General features: G+C 28.7%; 1 protein-coding gene across 5 annotated transcripts in view; it reads right to left on the bottom strand.

The window, feature by feature from the left end:
* The window catches only part of LOC107065306 (low density lipoprotein receptor adapter protein 1), a 67,568-nt gene that overhangs the window by 9,817 nt on the left and 34,959 nt on the right, over positions 1 to 22,792 (bottom strand). The window lies entirely within an intron of this gene.

Genomic DNA, 22,792 nt, shown 5'->3' with positions numbered 1-22,792 from the left:
AATCTTTTATATTAATAATTATTTTTTAATTAGATATTTTTCATGTAAGATATTAAATATTATTTTTTAAAATATGCATAATTAATTAAAAGCAAATTAATGGTAAATTTTTATTATAATTATTTAGAAAATTATTACGCCTGTAGGAATGCAACCCTCCATACACACGTTGAAAATGTTGCTTGCTAGCGTCATCTGTCGAGACGGATTTTTTTTCAGTCCAAACTGTTTATACACGAATGCATTACGGGTTGCCTATCTTTCGGGCAGAACAAAAATTCTATCCTGATAGATGACGCAACATTTGCAAAGTCTGTCTGGAGGGTTGCATTCATACAGGCGCGCATTGTTTATAATTATTGAATAATTAATTAGAAATAAAAAGTAAAAGTAATATATATGAAATCAAATTAAAGAGTAAATATTCAACGTTGAATTACGATATTTGTTTCTTATTTTTTTTTTTACATTTTTTTATTTCAAGACGTAAAAACACAACTTTTAAGACACGCAATATATTTATCCACTCGTGATACGAGTTACTAAAATTAAAAAAGGATTACAGTAAAATATATAAACTTATTCATATATTTTGTTTTCTTTTATAATCTCATTTGTTTTCTCAGATAAAATACTTTTTGATATCGTCCAACTTCACGACTATCTACTTACTATCAACTTTCTTTCATCTACGCGTTCTCAGCATAAAAATCGGATTTTAAAATCTCTCCTCGATTTTATTCGACAAACTGCAACTACTTCTACTGTTACTACTATAAGAGGGAAGGAAACTTGATATCTTATGTCTCTTTGATATCCCGTATCTATTTCTTCTTTCAAAGTTATCTGTTATTTTCAAGAGTATCCGATAAAACAAACGTCACACTTTTTAACACATTTGATGATAAAGTCAACAAATTTTTGATATCTCAAAATGTACCTACTTTCAAAAATAAATATATAAAATCAATATATATATATATATATAATATAAAAAAAGAAAACAAAAATAAGTAAATAGATATTTAAAAAGAAAAGGAAAGAGAAGAAAAATAGAGAATTATCTAATATTAAATTAATTGAGAATGGAAATGAATTAAATTGAAATAAATAAATAAATAAATAAATAAATAGAAAAAGAAGAATATTTAAAAAATAGGATAAATGTCAGTAATCGTTTTCTCGTGTTCCAACGAGAAAATTTGCAGTTTGCAAGTTTGCAGTTACTTTCACGTCTACTTACTTGAATTCGTTTTGCATTCATTCGTGTTTTAACAACCCACCACCTCCCCTCCCCTCCCCTCCCCCCCCCTCCACTCAACCCTCTTTCTCTTCATCTTCATCCTGTGTAAAAGAAACTTCAACTTATCTCTTTCTCTCTTTCTTTCTTTATTTCTTTCTTTCTTTCTTTTTCATAGTGAAGTAATTGCGTCGTCTAATTTTCTTTTTCTTTTTTTGTCTTTTTTTTTTTTTTTCTTTCTTTTACTTTTCCAACATCCATCCGAGGAAAAACTCTCCAATTAAGTTCGTCTCTTCGCCTTTTGCTCGTAATCATGGTCCAATTAAAAGAAGAAGAGCAGTCAGTCGAAAGTGCACCAACAACCAACCCAGTCTTTCACTAATATCATCGACCCATCGATGGATTTAACCTTTTGACACCTTTTACCTTATATTACATTTCTTTTTAACAATGTATATTACCTTCTTTTTTTTATGGTTAATTTTGATTAACAATAATTCATAACAAATTGGAAATTGATAGAACGTTGTGAGCCCTTTTAGCACCTGTTTTATTTTATTTGAAATAATTCGTATCCCTATATAGTCAATTTGGATTAAATAAATTTTCAACAAGGGTTTACTAGAATTTAAACGGATTAGAAATTGATCGAAAGTTAACCTCTTCTAGCATCTTTGTTTTTATTATTTTGTTATTGATTTTATTTGAAATATTTCTTCGCACTTATATATGGTGAATTTTGATTAAAAAATTTCGAACGAAAGTTTCGAGAATTCAAAAGGGATTAGAAATTGATTGAACCGTTGAGCCCTTTTTTGGCACCTTTTTTTTAATTTTTATTTTTTTTATTTGAAATATTTCATCCCACTTATATGGTGAATTTTGATTAAAAAAATTTCGAACGAAAGTTTCGAGAATTCAAAAGGGATTAGAAATTGATTGAACCGTTGAGCCCTTTTTGGCACCTTTTATTTTTTTTTTATTTTTTATTTTAATTATTTCGTTCCACTTATCTGGTCAATTTTGATTAAACAAATTTAAAACGACGAGTATCTCGGAAAAATTCGAACAAATTGGAAATTGATCGAACGTTGGGTTCGGTGATAGTTGCAGCCTACTAGGCACTGGTATACTAACTGATACAGGAAGGAAACCATTTGTAACGATTTGTCAACGAGCACTTTTTCCTCGCCCACTTTTTCCCCACGTCACGATCTATCAATCCGTTATTTTTATTTTTATTTTTTTTTTTTTCCGAAAAACCAACGGATCGTTGCAACGTTTCTCATTTTTTTTTCGTTCCTTTTTGTTGTTGTTGTTGCATTTATCCGTGAAAAAAATAATTGCCAACTTTCAATCCCGCAACAAAATTTGTCCGCAAATTTTTTCTCACCCATGCGTCTCCCTGCCCTTTCACACCAACCCACCCACACACATCTATACATAACATAAATACATACATACGTATGTACACACGTGGAGAAAAATATTTTTCTACGCGATCATCCCCTTTCATTTTCTTTTTTTTATTCCCCTTTTTCGATTTCCTTTTTTTTTTTTCTCTTCTTCTTCTAATATATGTGTATATACATATATATGTAGATTTTTTTTTCTTTCCATTTATATCAACGACATTATTCAACGTCACTTTATATCATCCCTTTTTGCTACGAACTAAGTTCCTATATTTTAACGTCTAACTAAAAAAAAAAAAAAAAAAAAAAGAGATAGAAAATATATTTCGCAAAATAGTTTATTCGTTTTAAGAGTAAACGATCCACTTGGGAAATACCATCAAGTATAATAAAGGACGATGGGTGACCGTGACTACGACGACCATGGAATTTTTCTTGATAAATAAGAGAAAATAATATTTTATACTCAAACGTAATATCGTTGTCTATTTCGAATAATTTTTATCCTTTTCAATTACTTTCTTTTTCTTTTTCTTTTTCTTTTTTTTCACTTAGTTTTTGTTGTTTTTATTTCGCGATATGAAAAAAAAAATTGTAATTTAATTTTAAGACGATTTAAAGAACCGTAAATTTGATGGCAAAACGTTTAGATTTCCACATTTGTTTCTCATAAATATTCCGTTTGAATCATTCCACTCAACGAGATTCCAATTCAAAATGAAATTGCGTATCCAAGCAACGAGATGAGTCAAAGAGAATGAGTTTAATAAAAAAAAAATAAAAAATACAAAAAAAAAAATATATATATATATATATGAGAGAGAAGTGAGGAAGGATAAAAAGTAGAAAGGGTGTTCGACAAATAAATCGAGTCCCATTGATCACGTCTAGCTTCAAAAATTAAAAAAAAAAAAAAAAAGAAAAAAATTAAATAAAATTACACAAATGAAAAGAGATTCATCGAAAGATTACGTGCCATTTCATTTTTTCAATATCGATTGTACAGGAACAAATTTGATAAATTATTTCTTCGTGAAATAATACATTATTTAAAAGTAGCCCTTTTGCAACATACAGCATTCTATAGAACATGATTTTTTTTTTTGTATAACAAGATAACAAAAATTGTATGAAATTTTTGTAGAATATTGTTCTTTAACATGTAAGTATTTTATTAAATAAATAAATAAATATAATAAATAAATACAAATATAATTATTAATTGGTATTAGAAACACGAAAGTTCATTGCAATATATATATATATATACATTATATGTTTAATATATTAAATATTTATTATATTTAAATATTATTTAATTTATTATTATTATATTTTATTATTGTATTATATTTAATTATTATATAAATTATTATTTATAATTTAAATTAAGGGGACCTTCTAGTCTGCAATTTAAAAAAATTTTTTTTTTTTTTTACATTTTTCGAATGTATATATATGTAGAAATATTGTGTTAAAATTTCAAAAAGATCCGATGTCTCTAACTACATTTTTGGTGCCTGAACGTAACTACCTCGGACCGCTTTCCTGAGCGTTCGGCGCGCACGGACGACTCTTATCTTGTTCAATCCCTTTCTCTTTCATTGTTTATTCAAGCAGTTTTTTTTATTGTAATCTGTATAATCGGCCGGTAATGGGCCGATAATAAATGCCGGTAATGGGCCGATAATAAATGCCGGTAATGGGCCGATAATAAATGCCAGTAATGGGCCGATAATAAATGCCGGTAATGGGCCGATACTAAATGCCGGTAATGGGCCGATAATAAATGCCGGTAATGGGCCGATAATAAATGCCGGTAATGGGCCGATACTAAATGCCGGTAATGGGCCGATACTAAATGCCGGTAATGGGCCGATACTAAATGCCGGTAATGGGCCGATACTAAATGCCGGTAATGGGCCGATACTAAATGCCGGTAATGGGCCGATAATAAATGCCGGTAATGGGCTGATAATAAATGCCGGTAATGGGCCGATACTAAATGCCGGTAATGGGCCGATACTAAATGCCGGTAATGGGCCGATACTAAATGCCGGTAATGGGCCGATACTAAATGCCGGTAATGGGCCGATACTAAATGCCGGTAATGGGCCGATACTAAATGCCGGTAATGGGCCGATACTAAATGCCGGTAATGGGCCGATACTAAATGCCGGTAATGGGCCGATAATAAATGCCGGTAATGGGCCGATAATAAATGCCGGTAATGGGCCGATACTAAATGCCGGTAATGGGCCGATACTAAATGCCGGTAATGGGCCGATACTAAATGCCGGTAATGGGCCGATACTAAATGCCGGTAATGGGCCGATACTAAATGCCGGTAATGGGCCGATAATAAATGCCGGTAATGGGCCGATACTAAATGCCGGTAATGGGCCGATACTAAATGCCGGTAATGGGCCGATACTAAATGCCGGTAATGGGCCGATACTAAATGCCGGTAATGGGCCGATAATAAATGCCGGTAATGGGCCGATAATAAATGCCGGTAATGGGCCGATACTAAATGCCGGTAATGGGCCGATACTAAATGCCGGTAATGGGCCGATAATAAATGCCGGTAATGGGCCGATAATAAATACCGGTAATGGGCCGATAATAAATGCCGGTAATGGGCCGATAATAAATGCCGGTAATGGGCCGATACTAAATGCCGGTAATGGGCCGATACTAAATGCCGGTAATGGGCCGATACTAAATGCCGGTAATGGGCCGATACTAAATGTCGGTAATGGGCCGATACTAAATGTCGGTAATGGGCCGATAATAAATGCCGGTAATGGGCCGATAATAAATGCCGGTAATGGGCCGATAATAAATGCCGGTAATGGGCCGATAATAAATGCCGGTAATGGGCCGATAATAAATGCCCGAAGTTGAATTTTATAAAATAACAGATTCCCATGTTCTCAACCCTTTTCAAAGTTTGTTTGCATTTTAATTTATTTTCATTTCAACTTGTTCGTACACTTTTGACGGAGACTGTATCTTTCCTTACAAATAGAAAGGGATCATAATATCTCACGATTCATAAAAAAAAAAAAAAAGATAATAATAATTACCATACGTGTTCCATCGACTGGTGTAAGTACCTCAAAACTAAGGCACTGAAGCAAAAATACAAGCATCCTCCGGCACTTTCTAAAGATGTACAGAAAGTGCTAAAGCCTATTTATGAGGATCTGACTAAGACAGAACTGCTGGAAAGATGTTTAGGTGGACATACGCAGAATAATAATGAAAGCTTTAATAACTGCGTATGGAACATGGCACCTAAACACCGTTTAACGGCAAAAAAGTTGTTGAAATTGCGTGCAAAGTTTCAGCATGTATCTTTAACGAAGGATTTCAAACAGTGATGAAGATAATGGAAACGATGGGCATGAAACTTGGGCCAGGAGCGATCGACTTTGCTAAAAGACGCGACGACCGACGTATCGAATCTGCGAACCGTCGAAGCTCTGAGTGCTCAAAAGATACCAGATCAAAGTGGAAGAAGGCAAGACTGGAAGAAATTGAAGAATATGAACAAGAAGAAGGTCTATTGTACGGTCCAGGCATCGCAGATTAAGTTTAGGTAAGAATTTTTAACGATTTTGAGTAGAAAAAAACTTTAAACGCGTTTATCTCGAAAGTATGTTTTGAAATACTAGCTCCATCGTATCTCACGAACCAGTAAACCGATTCTTATAAAATTTAATCCACATATTCTACACATGAGCTGTAACAAAGTGACGGAGAGTTTTTTCTTATATTTTAATTTTTACTATTTATTTTTAGTCAAAAACAATAAAAAAAAGGTCAAATTTACGTTTTTTTTGTAATTTGTCCACCATTTTTTTATTTATTGATAAAATTTTTATATAAAACTGTCACTTTGTAGCTGAAGTCATACAGAATATAAAACCATTTTACTTTTATGTTTCAGGTAAGCCATTCTCAAGTTCTGATGGAGCTACCAAAGCACTAAAGTTTTAAGGTGTTTTTTTATACTACTGTTTTTGCAATAAAAAATTAATTAAAATGAAAAAATAAAAATTTATTTATATAGTTTAAGACTCAATTTAACAAACCCAACAACTTTTAGATCGATATCTTTTATAGTTTTCTTGGAAAAAATTCGCGAAAATAGCCTTTTTTTTAGGTGCTCATAGTAGAAGGTCCCCTTAATTAACCAAAATATTATATTAATTAATTATTATTATATATAAATACAAATACATATAATAAATAACAAATAAAAATGTTGCTTAATTTATTATACATCAAATTTAAATTATTTCAAAATAATTAAATTGTAAATCTCATATAACATAGTATTCACATGATACAACATTTTCTAAGAACCTATGAAAGATTCTACTTCTACTACAATTACATATGTTTATGAATAATAAATAAACATTTTTATCTTTGTTCCTAACAAAATCTTATCTAATTTAAATAAATCAGATCGTTCAGTGAGAAATAAATATATATCAGATGATTTTCTTCTTAAGTATGCGAAACACGAACTCACGTTAGAATAATGTCGAATAAAATTCAGTAAAAGTCAGAAACGAAATCAGAAATCCTACTCAAGATTCAACATATATACATATATATATATATATATATAGATATATAAAAAAATTCAGCAAACTTCTTTGGTAGACATTCGCTCGATTTCCGATGGAATAAATCACACCCATCGTACTATTCTCGAAGAAAATAAATAACCGAGTGAAATAGTAAAAGAAAAAGAAAGAGAAAAGGAGAGAAGTAGAAGAAAGTTTCTTACATTGCCGGAAGGTACTTCTCAAATAATACACACGAAAGCACTGTTAAAGCTCACGACGACGACTACTAGGTGCTTTCTCTAACTCGCTTTCTACCTATTTTCAAGTAGACTTGTACCAAAAGTAGAAGTAGAAGTAGTAGCAGCAGCAGCAGCAGCAGCAGTAGCAGCAGCAAAAGCAACACCACCATATCACCATCACCACTAACAGAAGTACCACTAGTACCAGTTGTAATTACTAAGGCATACGACGTTGTGTGATGAAATAAAAAAACAAAAAAAAAACAAAAAAAAACGAGAAAGAAAAATTAGCAATGCCGGAAATTAAAATACGAACCACACTATATTCTACTTCCTCAACATTCATTCTCTTTCTTTCCTTTTATTTTTATTTCTAAATCACGAGTATTTAAAATTTATACTCGTACTTGTTCAACATATGATAAGACTTTGTCGTAACGTTGAAAACATCCCTAAATAAAAAGATACTTATTAAACCATTGACTGCCAGACATATTTAGAGAGTTTTACCTTAAATTTTGAAAAATATAATAATATTAAGTCACTGATATAATATTATATATATAATTTAATATAATATATGATTTAATATTGTATTAATATATATATATATTAATATATATTAATATATTATATTATATTATATTATATAATAATATAATATATAATATTTTATAATAATTTATTTTATTTTATATATATATATATATATATATATATATATATATATATATATATATATATATTATTTATATATAATAATAAATTAATGTTTTTTTACACCATATCAATATTTTATTCAATCTTTTTAATAATTCTTAACCAAAATAACGCAAATAATTTATAATTAATTTAAAATTGCAGCACACACACTACGAGATATCTCGTAGTTGGCAGTCAATGGGTTTAAATATGATTTTATTATTAAATAAAATTTTGTAACATACAAACAAAGTTAACAACAAAAATATGGTTAGAATAGAAAAATATTATTTTAATCTAAAGAAATGATGATGCATTCCAAGATTTTCTCTCACCTATCCCCATTTGTTTGAGAGGGTGGGTGGGAGAGGTGGCAGGAAACAGGGGGACAAGGGGGACACGAACAAATAACCTCGGCAAGCATTCGTAATGATGTCGCGTTACAAATATATTCGTTGAATATAAATCCTTGCAAATTCTACCAAAAGATTCCAGAAGGGGGTTAGGAAGAGGATGAGAGTGGAGTAAAGGAATCCGATTGAAGGAATTCGAAACTCATCCTTACTCAAGAGTTTATTCTTTGTGTAAGCTTTACGAGCATTACCAGCGAATAATCAAATCGATGATGAAAATAATAAAAAAAAAAAAAAGGAACAAGAAAAAAATTTAAAGGAAGAAGAAAGAAGGGAAAAAAACTCGTTGGAAGTTTGGGAAAGGAATTTTCATTGGAAGTAAAAAAAAAAAAAAAACAAACAAAAAAAGAAAAAAGAAATGGAAAAGTACGTCGTGGGAAGTCTTGAAATAGTCAGTGACTACTTTCAAGGACTCGAACGAAAAAAGGGGGAAAATAAAGAATAAGAATGTGTATGTATGTGTGTGTGTATATGAGAGAGGCAGAGAAATGTTGGTGGATCGAAAGAGAACCACGAAATCGAGTTAGGTGAAAAATGGCGAATCACGATTCTCCGTTAGCTCGACCGACGAGTGGCGAACCGCAAATTAAATCTTCGTTGGTGCCTTTTACCACAGCCTTCATGAACGCTCTGCTCGCTGCACATCATCACCACCACCATCACCAACCACTACCCACCATTACCACTACCAATTTTTATTTTTTATTTCCTTTTCTTATTCGACCAACAGCTCCAAGGATCTCTTCTTCTTCTTCTTTTTCTTTTCTTTTTCTTTTTCTTTTTTCTTTCTCTCCCAATCTTCCAACCAAACCTATACTTTAAGTTCGACAGAAAAATCTCGATTATCTCTATCTTCCTTTCTTTCTTTCTTTCTTGATATTTTTTATCCAAAAAATAAAACAAAGAGAACACATTTTTTTTATTCCATTCGTGAGAGAGAAAAAGATATTATCGAGAAGCGTATCTCTTCATTGGATTAATCAACGCTTACGGGCTGAATTCTTGATCGAAATTGTTCGAAAGATTAATTTTGTGAAAAATTCTTTTCTATGTTATCTAAAATTATACGAGATTACACATATGTAATATAATAAAAACGAAAGTTCATATATTCGTTTCAAAAGTATCTAATATTTTCGCGCCTGTACGTAGGCAACACTAAATACACCGATAATCATTTTTCATTATATTCAAATTACATATTCGTAAATTTTTTAATTTTATATTATTGTTAATAGTTACATATTAGTGTATTATTTATCAATAGAAATAAAAACGCGCCTAAACTTAGGCAACACTCCATACACCACTAGAATAATTGTTCATTTTATTCAAATTAAATATTTGTAAGTATATTTTTATTTAATATAATTAATAGTATTTAATTTATTAATGTATTATTTATAGTTAGAAATATTAAATATTTCGTTGTTGTTAATAGATGGCGTTAGTAATCGACATTACTGACATTGCGTGTGGAATGTAATCTATTTACAGGCGCAAATTATATTTGTTTTTTTTTTTTTAATGAAAAAAAGATGATAAAATAATATTACTCACACGTTAATGTATAAATATTGTAAAGAAACGAAATAGTGTTCAAATGAAAACGATCATCGATAGTTAGGAAAATCCAGAGATCAGGGTTTACGGTAGAATAATCATTGGATCGTTGCCAATATAGTGTGGAACAATTCGTGCCGCAAAAGGGATAACACCAGATCGGTTTCAGATAGAACCCGTTCGTTCTTCATCGATCCACGCCCAAATTTCCAATGCTTCGGTCCATGTAACAACGCCATAACGCATATCGTTGTATCGTTGATATCATGTTTCGTGTATACACTACTTGCCAAACGTTCACGATCGATCGTTCTTAATTAGCTCGTCTGCTGCACGAGTTAATAATATTGCAAAGCTTATTACTACTACATCGAGAAGAACGACTTGTTGATTCTTAAACGTTAACGTTTATTTCACGAATTTCAAAGTTTCATCGACAACAACCGAGAAATAAATTAAGAGAAAATAATCTATAATATAAGAAATGTATTTATAATATTATAAATATTCGTAATATTTTAATAAACATTTTTCAATTTATTATCTTGACAAACTTTGATATACGAATGATAATAATATTTTTTTTTAATTCATGTAATGAACATTAAACGTGTAAAAATAAACGTTTAATGATAATTAAGCGTGTGAAAGTAAACGTTTAATGAGAATTTAAATAGAAACAAAATGATATCGCATATATTATAATTAAAAACACAAAATAATATCAAATGCAAAATAATTATGCAAGTAAAAATTTGTAAGAAGAAAAAAAAAAAAGCAAACTTTTCAAATAATATTTAATAAATTGTTAGAAAATCTAGAAGAAGACATTTTACAACGAGATACTTTGAGATGGGTTAATTTTATTTTCGGTAACAGGGTAAAGGGAGAATTCTTGTTATAAAGAAAAGGTGCGTCTACCCTCTTAAGAATTATAACAGGCAATAAGGGATAAAACGGTATACCATACGAAAGATCTTTTTTTTTCATTCACCTTCACCAAGAAATCTGCCATTTTCTTGAATTAGTAGTAGAATAGATTTTTTTTTAAAGAGAAAAAAAAAGGCGTTTCGAAATTTTAAAGAACAATAAAATGCAAATTTTGGAGGGAACTGATCCTCCCCTTTTTAAAAGGGAAAGGTTAATATAAAAAAATTGGGTAAATTTATGACAACGAATCGACACGAATCATTTCACGTTTTACTCTTTCGAATCATAAGTGAGTTTTCATCAATAAATAGTTCGATAAATTGATAGTTCGATAGTTCTAAAGATCGATATATCGATAGCTCAATATATCGATATATCGATAGTTCAATATATCGATATATCGATAGTTCGATATATTGATAATTCGATATATCGATAGTTCGATAATCGATATATATCGAAGTTCGATATATCGATAGTTCGATAATCGATATATCGAAGTTCGATATATCGATAGTTCGATAATCGATATATATCGAAGTTCGATATATCGATAGTTCGATAATCGATATATATCGAAGTTCGATATATCGATAGTTCGATAATCGATATATATCAAAGTTCGATAATCGATATATATCGAAGTTCGATATATCGATAGTTCGATAATCGATATATCGAAGTTCGATATATCGATAGTTCGATAATCGATATATCGAAGTTCAATATATCGATAGTTCGATAATCGATATATATCGAAGTTCGATATATCGATAGTTCGATAATCGATATATCGAAGTTCGATATATCGATAGTTCGATAATCGATATATATCGAAGTTCGATATATCGATAGTTCGATAATCGATATATATCGAAGTTCGATATATCGATAGTTCGATAATCGATATATATCGAAGTTCGATATATCGATAGTTCGATAATCGATATATATCGAAGTTCGATATATCGATAGTTCGATAATCGATATATATCGAAGTTCGATATATCGATAGTTCGATAATCGATATATATCGAAGTTCGATATATCGATAGTTCGATAATCGATATATATCGAAGTTCGATATATCGATAGTTCGATAATCGATATATATCGAAGTTCGATATATCGATAGTTCGATAATCGATATATCGAAGTTCGATATATCGATAGTTCGATAATCGATATATCGAAGTTCGATATATCGATAGTTCGATAATCGATATATATCGAAGTTCGATATATCGATAGTTCGATAATCGATATATATCGAAGTTCGATATATCAATAGTTCGATAATCGATATATATCGAAGTTCGATATATCGATAGTTCGATAATCGATATATATCGAAGTTCGATATATCGATAGTTCGATAATCGATATATATCGAAGTTCGATATATCGATAGTTCGATAATCGATATATATCGAAGTTCGATATATCGATAGTTCGATAATCGATATATCGAAGTTCGATATATCGATAGTTCGATAATCGATATATCGAAGTTCGATATATCGATAGTTCGATAATCGATATATATCGAAGTTCGATATATCGATAGTTCGATAATCGATATATCGAAGTTCGATATATCGATAGTTCGATAATCGATATATATCGAACTTCGATATATCGATAGTTTGATAATCGATATATCGAAGTTCGATATATCGATAGTTCGATAATCGATATATCGAAGTTCGATATATCGATAGTTCGATAATCGATATATTGAAGTTCGATATATCGATAGAACGATAAATCGATTGTTTAAAATATAAAAACTAGGATATTTGTTTTCATCACTTGTATATAGTATCAATTGAAAAGTTTTCAATCCAGATAGTAAAAATAAAATAAACTAAATAAACAAAAAAAAATAAAAAATAGAAAAAGAAAGAAAGACACCTATAAAAGATATTTATTTTACAGTGGAAACGATATTCTGAGTTCTGTATTGCTAGCTGCATACCTTTTTATCATTTTTCTACCTTTAGGTATCCTCCTCGAGACTTTTCTTATCTTTTCTTGTTCCAACACCTCCTCTATCTCTACCCCTACTATTGATTATTCTTTTCAAAGGGAAGCGATTTTACATATATTGAGAAAATTCTCTTTAGATTTCCATTTTATTTCTTCTCTTTCTCTTTCTCTGTCTCTGTCTCTGTCTCTCTCTCTCTCTCTCTCTCTCTCTCTCTCTCTCTCTCTCTCTCTGTTTTATCTTCTCTTTGAAAATTCTTTTCTTTCTTTCTTTACGTTTACAAGAACCTATCGTTTGAAATCAGTCGGTCCAACATTATTTATATTTTCTATTTTTATTTTATTTGTTTTATTCCTTTTCTTGTCCACTTTCCGAGAATTTATCGGAGAGAATGAAATAAAGAAAAATCAATGAATGCATTCGAATGCATATTTGTATGCATTCACGTGCATCATTTTATTTTATAAAATTCTAATATCATAAATATTGTTGTTCACGTTTTCAAATTGTTCTCATCATTTTTGTTTTTATTTAACACATTGAATTTTTAATTACCATTCCAAATAAAAAAAAAAATAAAAATAATTAAAGCTGCTCATTGTAATAACTTGATTTATTGAATTTCTTTTTTTTTTTTTATATCATGTCAACGTTATTTCGTTTTTATTTATAAAATCAGAGAAGAATTTGTGCAAAAGAATTCTGTAAAAAAAAAAAAATAAAAAAAAATCTATCGATAATTTTAACACGTCGAAATACCCATGAGATTTACCTGTGACGTAAAATTAAATTTATTCGTAACGTTACAAAAATCATATCACTGGTGAGCAAAGAAAAAAGAAAAAGAAATAAATGATGCGTAACGCGTGATTTTACATTTGAATTAATTCGTACTAAAAAATATTTCAACGACACATATATAAGAACACGTTAACGTATTTGTATTTTTATATGATAACAAATTCGAAAGATGAGCAACAACATATAAATAACATTTGTTAAATTTACGTAAAAATTAATATATTCTTCAACACGTTAAAATATTTAAAAAAAATAAAAAAATAAAAAAAAGAATAATTTTTATCACTCAACCAAATATTCTTTTTTTTTTTTATAAACAACGCTGTAATTTGATCCCCATGAACTTTATTTTTATCAAATAAAAATGAAATAAAGAAAAAAAAACATTATAACGATGTTAACATTTCGTTTGATAAATTTTGTTATCAACTCAATCCAGTATATAAAACGATTGACTGATAAATTCACATAACATTCTGGATTTCAACGAAAGAACGTGCAAAACGAAACAATGGAAATAGCCCATAGTGGAAATCGGTAAAATTGGTTCGTGTAAATTGGCTCTGATTGTGAGGTAGGCCCGTTTTTACCAAATTATGGGGTTAAGGTTGGGTAGGATAGTCCTCACTTAAACGTGATTGTTTATTTCTATTGCAATCCCATAACCCTCAACTTCATCCCTATCCTTTCCACAAAAAACACCAAAAGTTTTTCGTCGTCGTACAGCACAAGCAGCAGCTGCTAACATATTTATGGACTCCCAAGTGTGAAGCAAATCGAGGAGAAAATTTGTCGGAGGGTTCTTCTCTATTCGTTCACTTGAAAAAAAAAAAAAAAAGAAAGACCAACGTGTACACAAAATAAGAAAAATAAACTATACTCGTTTTTCTATGAATTGTTCATCTAACAAATTTGATGATTACGAATTTTCATTGATTTTCAAAAATTTCGATCAAATCTTAACGTCATATAAATTTGTGAATATAATCAGATTAAATGTCATCGAATGATTAATATATTTTTATGATCATTGAATAATAAATAATATGGAAAAAAAAGAAACTAAATAAACATTAATTTATATATAATATTAATTAATATACGTATATATATATATATAATTAAATATATATAATAATTACACATATTATTATATATATATATTATAATTTTTAATATATAATATTATTTTAATATAATATAATATAATAATTATAATTAATATATAATACAATAATAGGACATATTAAAAATATTTTAATATAAATATTTATATTATTATATAATATTTTAATTTATATTTAAATAAAAATTATTTATTTTATATTTTTTTTATTTCTAATTAATAATTTATATTTTTACATTATAATATAACATTAAAAATATTTAATATAAAATACTTTATATATATTTTTAATATATCCTATTTAATTCATTAAATAAGATTTCACGAATAAGCGCACACATAAGCACTTTTAATTATATAAATATATATATATATTTACATACAAAAATGTTGTCAAATAAAAAATAAAAAGAAATCCAATTTTTGAAGCTACAATTATTCATTGATAATTTTTAAACCAATTATAAATAATACTACGATATATTTCGTATAACAAACATTTGCAATAACTTTCCTGACAACATTTCGTAGGTTTAAGTATAAGTAAAGGGATCGATGTACCCTTCTCCGTGAAAGGGTTTTTTCGTGTTCCGAAAATGTAAGTTAGAGAAAAAAAGAAGGCAAAAAAAAAAAAAAGAAAAATAAGGGAAAGAACTTATTCGAGACACCGATATTCTACAGCACACTCGAGAAAACTGTCGTGGAAGTCGTCTTCTGGGACTTTGCAAATTCTTCTGCCACAAATCTCATATATATATATATATATATATATATATAGAACCAACCCATCCACCACCCATTCCTTTTCCATTTACCACTACTACTATCATCATCATTTTACGTACATTTCCTACTATTTTCATACTCATATATATATATATATATGTAAGCTTGGGAAAAATTTTCTAACTCTTCCCCAAAAAAAGAAAATGAAAAAAAAAAAAAAATAAAAACGAAACTTTTCTACTTTCTTATTCTATAAGTTGAAAAAGTAGTAATGTTTTGTTGAAAATAAGGAATCTTGATATTTTTCAAAATGAATCCATTCGAGGATTACCTCAGTCCTACCTAGGATTCTACCTAGGTAGGATGAGCAAGGTAAATACGTGCTACTATCTCGAAAAGAGTTTTTTTTATTCTTCACGTTAAATTCGTACGATATAAAGGAACTCGACCTCACGATCCTGTTCTACCTTTTCTCCTTTCTGATACACAAGAAAGACCAGTAGCAGGCAACAGCAACACCAGTAGAAGCAGCGAATTTTCAGTCTGTCGTAAAATATTCATGGCTTTTCTCACCTCGTAACCTTATAAGCTCGTTTCGTTGAATATATCCTTCTCCGGTATCCCAATCCTCTCTCTCTCTCTCTCTCTCTCTCTCTCTCTCTCTCTCTCTCTCTCTCTCTATCTCTCTCTCTATCTCTCTCTCTCTCTCACTGTATCTATATCATTTCCTATATCCTTACCAAGTTTCTCTACTAGTTATTATTATTATTTATAAATATAACATCCTATTCGTTCCCTTACGCATTATTACCATTTGCAACAACAACAACAAAAACAACAACATATTCATCTACATTTTTGTTTTTTATTTATTTTTTATCTTCTATTCGTTCCCTTATGCATTATTACCATTTGCAACAACAACAACAACAACAACAAATACTCATCTACTTTTTTTTAATTTTATCTTTTATCTTTTATTTTTTAGATACAAGACTTTATGATAATATAATTAAAATATAAATAAATTAAAATATTATTACATATTTTTAGATACAGATTTGAATATTATATCAAAAGTATATTTATTTATTTTATTGTGTTATATTATATATATATATATATATATATATTTTATATTTATGTTATATTACATTATATATATATTATATTTATTTTGGTAGGATTCAAATAGATCCCGATAAAAATTAAGATTTTATTTTTTATATTTTTATTTTTTATTTTTCTATTTTTTCTTTCTATTTCTTTATCCCTTTTTTCAATGCAGACTTGAATATTATACCACAAAATATATCATACTTATTTGAATAATCAAGAGTACCTACAAGATAATTTTCTTTTTATTTTTTATTTATTCTATTTTCTTTGATTTTCTTCCTTCTACTCGAAATAAGAAATAGAAAGAAAGAATATTGAAATGTTTTTTATTTCTTTTTGTTTTTTTATTTTCACAAAAGAAATCTTTGATTAAAAAGTTTTTCTTTTTTTCTCTACTTTTATATAGTTGATCCTAACTGTGTATATAATATATAATACTATTATATAGAAAAAAGGGATAAATAGGGTTAAAGGAAAGTTTGGAAGAAGAATAATACGTATTTCGAGGTTACCAAGGAAAAAAACTTTTCCTTCCCTTTCTTTCCCTTCCTTTCCCATTTTGATTTTAATTCTCATTGTCCTTCGCGATACCTTAATCTACGCTGAAGTTATTTTCCCTTAGTTTATTTTTTTTTCTTCTCCTTCTGTTTTACGAGGTTATTATGCAAAAGAATAATAGAGGAACGGTTAGTTTGGCTCGTGCCAAGCACAAGGGGTCGTGGACAAAAGCCAAAAAACTAATACAACGAAACCAATGAGTTAGTATGAGTGTAACACTCGTGACCACTACCACCACCACCACCACCACCACCACCACCACCACCCTTAATCTTTCTTTTTCTATTTTTCTTTCTTTTATAAAGAGGGAGAAAGAGAGAGAGAGAGAGAGAGATGGGGGAGGGTGTGGAGGGGTAGGGGGAGAAAAGCACACCACGCAAACTTTTTAAACTCCCGTTAGTGAGCCGACTAATTGCATTCATACTGTCGAGGTAAAGAAAGAAAAAAAAAAAACGTGAGATGATGCTTTTCGGCGAATAATTAAAAAAATCCTGGCTCGTTTCTAAAAAAAGAGATGAATGGAAGAGATGAATATATATATATATATTATTAGAGTGAACTAAAAGTTAGTGAGATTTTTTTTTCTGGTTTTTTTTTATTAATATTTTCAAAAGTAAATTTTATGAAAAACAATCCATTATGCAGTTTTATAACACAATTTAGAAAATAATAAAATTATGAACTTTTGTGAAATACACACTAATATTATATAATTTAATAATATATTATATAGATTTTATTTACAATGCAATTTTTTAATGTATTATTTTATAAACAAATAATTATTTATAAAATAATAAATATATAAATATATATATATATATATATATATATATATATATATATATATATATATATATATATATATATATAATTTAATATAATAATATTATATTATAAATATAATATTGTATAATTATTATTAATATAATAATATTAATAATAATATTAATAATAATTATAATATAATAATAAATTCACGAACTTTTGGTTCACCCTATATATAATGATATATTATATTATATAGATTATATATATATTCACAATTCAATATAAAATAATATAAAATATATGTATTATTAATAATATTATAATGACTTCTTTACGTTCCAATGAAAATTAACGAGAGAAGAAAAAGAAAAAGAAAAAGAAAAAGAAAAAGAAAAGGAAAAAGAGAAATAGGAGAAAAGAAGTGAAGAAAAACAGCAAACAAAATGATATTACAGTAGTCCAGTTTCATTATCACATTATTTCTTTTGAAGAGAAAAAAGAAGAAGAAGATGAAGAAGACGAGCCCTTAGAGAAAGTCTTGTCGATTACTTTTAGTTTCTATCAAGAAGAATAAAGAAGAAGACGAAGAAGAAGAAGAAGAGGAAGAAGAGGAAGAATAAAAAAAATAAAAAAAAATAAAAAGAAAGAAAAAAAAGAAAGGGTGAGAGACGATAGTCTGGAAGGATACAAAGCAATTTCTTTTTCCCTTTTCTCGCGAGAACTTTTTTGTCCCTTTTTATTTTTTGTTCCTTCTTTCTCTTCTTCTTCCTCCTTTTTTTCTCTCGTCAATTTTCTTTCTTTTTTCTTTTTTTCTTTTCTTTTCTTTTCTTTTTTTTTTCCTCTCTTTTACCTTTCCACTCTGGAAAATCGCCCAACCCTTCTCGATCATACTCTTCCTTCATCGTTCACTGAAGAAAATTGTATCAATCTTTTTCGTATCTACTTCGAAAAAGGTTGTATGTTACAATGTGTGTGGAAGTAGAAAGAAAAATAAAATGAAAAATAAAAGAAACGTGAGTGATAGAATGAAATGAAGTCGAAAAGGTTTGCAAGGTTATAACACGTTTAATGTCAAGCCCCATTTTTACTTGACTTGTCATTCAAGCTTGTCATTTCATTTTACTTGAACAAAATCAATCGTTACACATGTAATTATTAATTATTGTAAATATAACAATTGAACAAATTAATGTGCTTTGTTTGATACTGCATTTTGTGTATAATGCATTAATATTTTTAATTTGTTAGAAAAACATATATTTTTAGTATATTAAATAAATATGTGTAATGGTAAGTGTACCACCACGGTGGTACACGTGGCACGGAACGTGTTAACTTTGAGCGTTTTTATTTTTTTACATTTTTTATTTTTTTTTCTTTCTTTGATAAATACACAACGAATACGAATTACGAATTTTCAAATTGGAAGCACATTTAAATTTTTGACATTTTCGGTACTTTCGTTAACTGGTCTATCATTTAATCTTACACCCTTAATATAAAACTGATCTATCGTGTTATACTCCCTCACCCAGCCCTGTTCTCCTCCCATTCTTCTCTCTTTGTACCCTTTCATATTCAAAATGTAATTGGTCGTGGAATAAAATTACAAACCCCGTGAAATGGGTTGCGACGCGATCGATGTCAATTAAAATCCTACCTACCACCATCACCATCACCACCACCACCACCACCACCCACCTATATCAACCCTGATACTCTTTGAACCAAAACAAAAAAAAAAGATAGAAAAATATAGAAAGATATTAGATAAATAGAACGAAATTGTAGAAAATAGAAAAATGGTACAAAGGGAGTTGGTAATGAATTAAAAATGTTAATGTTAATTAAAAATCTAAAAGAGACAAAACAAAACAAAACAAAGAATAAAAAGCAATGTATTTTCTCTTTTATTTTGTCTTTTATATTTTTTTATTTTAGGAAAAAAAAATAGTTAGATAAGTTCGTGAATAATATTAATTAAAAAAAAAATAAATAAAAAAAATAAAAAAAAATAAATAATAAATAAATTTATTATATATTTTATTTAATATATATTTATTATTATATTTTATTAAATATATATATTTATATTTTATTATAAAATTATATTTATATTTAATTACAAAATTTATATTATTATATATATTTGTTATTTTTTAATATTATTATATCAATCAACATAAAAACATATCACACTTTTACAAATTACAGAACTCAGTCATTTGACAAATCATAATACATTTAATATTAATTGAAAATAATAATTTAACCATTGATTAAAAATAAAAATGATAATACTAATCGTATCAATTAAAGATCGTACGTTATGCTACACGTAAGAGATATTTCTTCTTTTTTTTTTTTTTATTCCCCCCCCCCCCAAGATGAATGATTTATTCAACGATACCCAAGATCCGTGTTATCCATTTTATCAAATGATACTTTACTACCGTGTCTAATAAATCCTTGGATTTAGTATTCCGTGTAGGTGGACAGACATATAACACATAATTTTCAAATTCTTCTTCATATGTGTTGTCTGACTAACTGACTGACTGACTTATATACTGAGATTATTTTTAATGTCTCGTTAAAATACCCTACACTACTGTCGTGTTGATGTTAATCATACTAAAGGATATATTACGTAACACAAATTGTTCAACATTGATATGATTTTTTCCTTTTTTTCTTTTGAAAATCAAGTGGAGAGTGGTAGGCAAACATATAGGATTGAGCCTGCGAGAGAAAGAGACAGAATATAGCTCTACAGTTTTTCCTATTCTCTGGCTTTGATTCGTGGTCCTCACTCCTAGCTACTAAGTTGTGTGTGCTGTGTGTGTCTGTGAGACGTGGGTTCAGACTTAACTTGACGACGAGACAAAACTCGTCGATTTTTTTGTTTTTTTTTTTTTGTTTTTTCTTAAAATACATCAAAAGTCGAAGACTCATTTTAATTGATTCAAATTCTTTCCGGAATATATCGTCAAGTATAGTTAACATTTGAGAACACTCACTCAGACGTACTTGTAACTTCAACTTCCCGTACAAAACTTGCTCGAGGAGGTTGAGGAAGTACTTAAAAAATGTTATCACGTTATATACATATATACATATATAGATATATTTTATGTCGGGTGTACTCTTTCTTTTTTTTCTCTTTTTTTTTTTTTTCAATTTCTTATCAACCGAACGAATAAAACCAAATGAAACGATCGATAAACATCAGCCAGACAAAATTCATATTTTTATATTTTTTTATTATTTTTCATCATTTCTATCTCTTTCTTTAGGAATAGGGGGGTGAGGATACAAAGAAAAATTGAAGTGAAGATTGAAGAGGATTGTTAAAGTACTACAGTTGAAACGATTTTGAGTTTATTGAGAATCATCGTTCGTGGTTTTCTATCTTTCTTTCTTTCTTTATCCTCTCCCACGCATTTTGTTGTTTTTTTTTAGGTTTACTCGTCATCTTTGAAAAAAAAAAAAGAAGAAATAAATAAACAAATTAAAATAAAAATAATCCTTTCGTTAAATAATAGTCGAAATAAACGGACAGATAGATTCGAAAGATTTCGCTAGAGAGAAGAGAGAAGCAAAGCATATCGTTCGAGCTTTAAACCCTCACACGTAGAGAGGAGGATTCGTGCTTTTAACTCTTGGATAAAAGCTTTTGCTAACCCTCCCACACCACCCACTCACCCTTATCCTCCCCTTTCCCCACAGACGAGGAGTTAACTTCGACGAACCCGAGGTGAGTTCGAGAAGACACGAAAAAAAAAAACGAGAAAAAAATAAAATAAAATAAAATGAAATAAAGAGAGAGAGAGAGAAAGAGAAAGAGAGAGAGAGAGAGATATGAACGTGTACGTTCTTCTTCTACTTTTTCTTTTTTTTTCTTTATTTTCTTTTTTTTTCAACACACTCGACGAACAGAAACGACGTCGGTCGTCCCTCGGTTTCGAAGAGAGAGAGAGAGAGAGAGAGAGAGAAAGGAAATAAAAATGGGATAAGGATGGGTTGGAAAGAAAGAAAAATTTCCAAGGAAATGGAGATTCTCGTGATAGAAAGAGAAAAAATAAGGAAAAGGAGAGAAGAAAATGTCGAAAAGGAAAAAATACGAAACCTAATTCGACGAATTTATCTAACTATATTTTTTTTTGTTTCTACAAAAAAAAAATATATATATATATAAAAGAAAAGAAAAAGATAAATTATTTTTTATTCTGTAGGTACAATTGTTTTTTTTTTTAAATATATATATATATATATAGTATAAATAATCAAAAATTAGATAAAAATTATGAAAATTTATAAAAATTATTATCTTTTGTAATAAAAATTATTATATTTTGTAATAGTAGTAACTCTGTAGTTTCAGTTTTTAAGTACACGCATTAAGCTGCTAAATAAATAATAAATAAATAATAAATAAATTATAAAATATATTAGAACATTGTACAAAAAATGACATTACTTTCCGATCGTCCCTCAATAATATTGAATCCTATTCTTACGTTTATTCTTATCAACGTTTTATGAGATAATAATAAATCCAATTACTTTTACAGAGAAAGAAAGAGATAGATATTAGAATACAGAAATAATTAACA

This window comes from Polistes dominula, unplaced genomic scaffold (assembly GCF_049000335.1).
Source record: "Polistes dominula isolate Pdom_NZ unplaced genomic scaffold, Pdom_raw_medaka contig_23, whole genome shotgun sequence".
In the NCBI taxonomy this organism is placed as follows: domain Eukaryota; kingdom Metazoa; phylum Arthropoda; class Insecta; order Hymenoptera; family Vespidae; genus Polistes; species Polistes dominula.
This window is presented reverse-complemented; position numbering and strand designations above follow the sequence as displayed.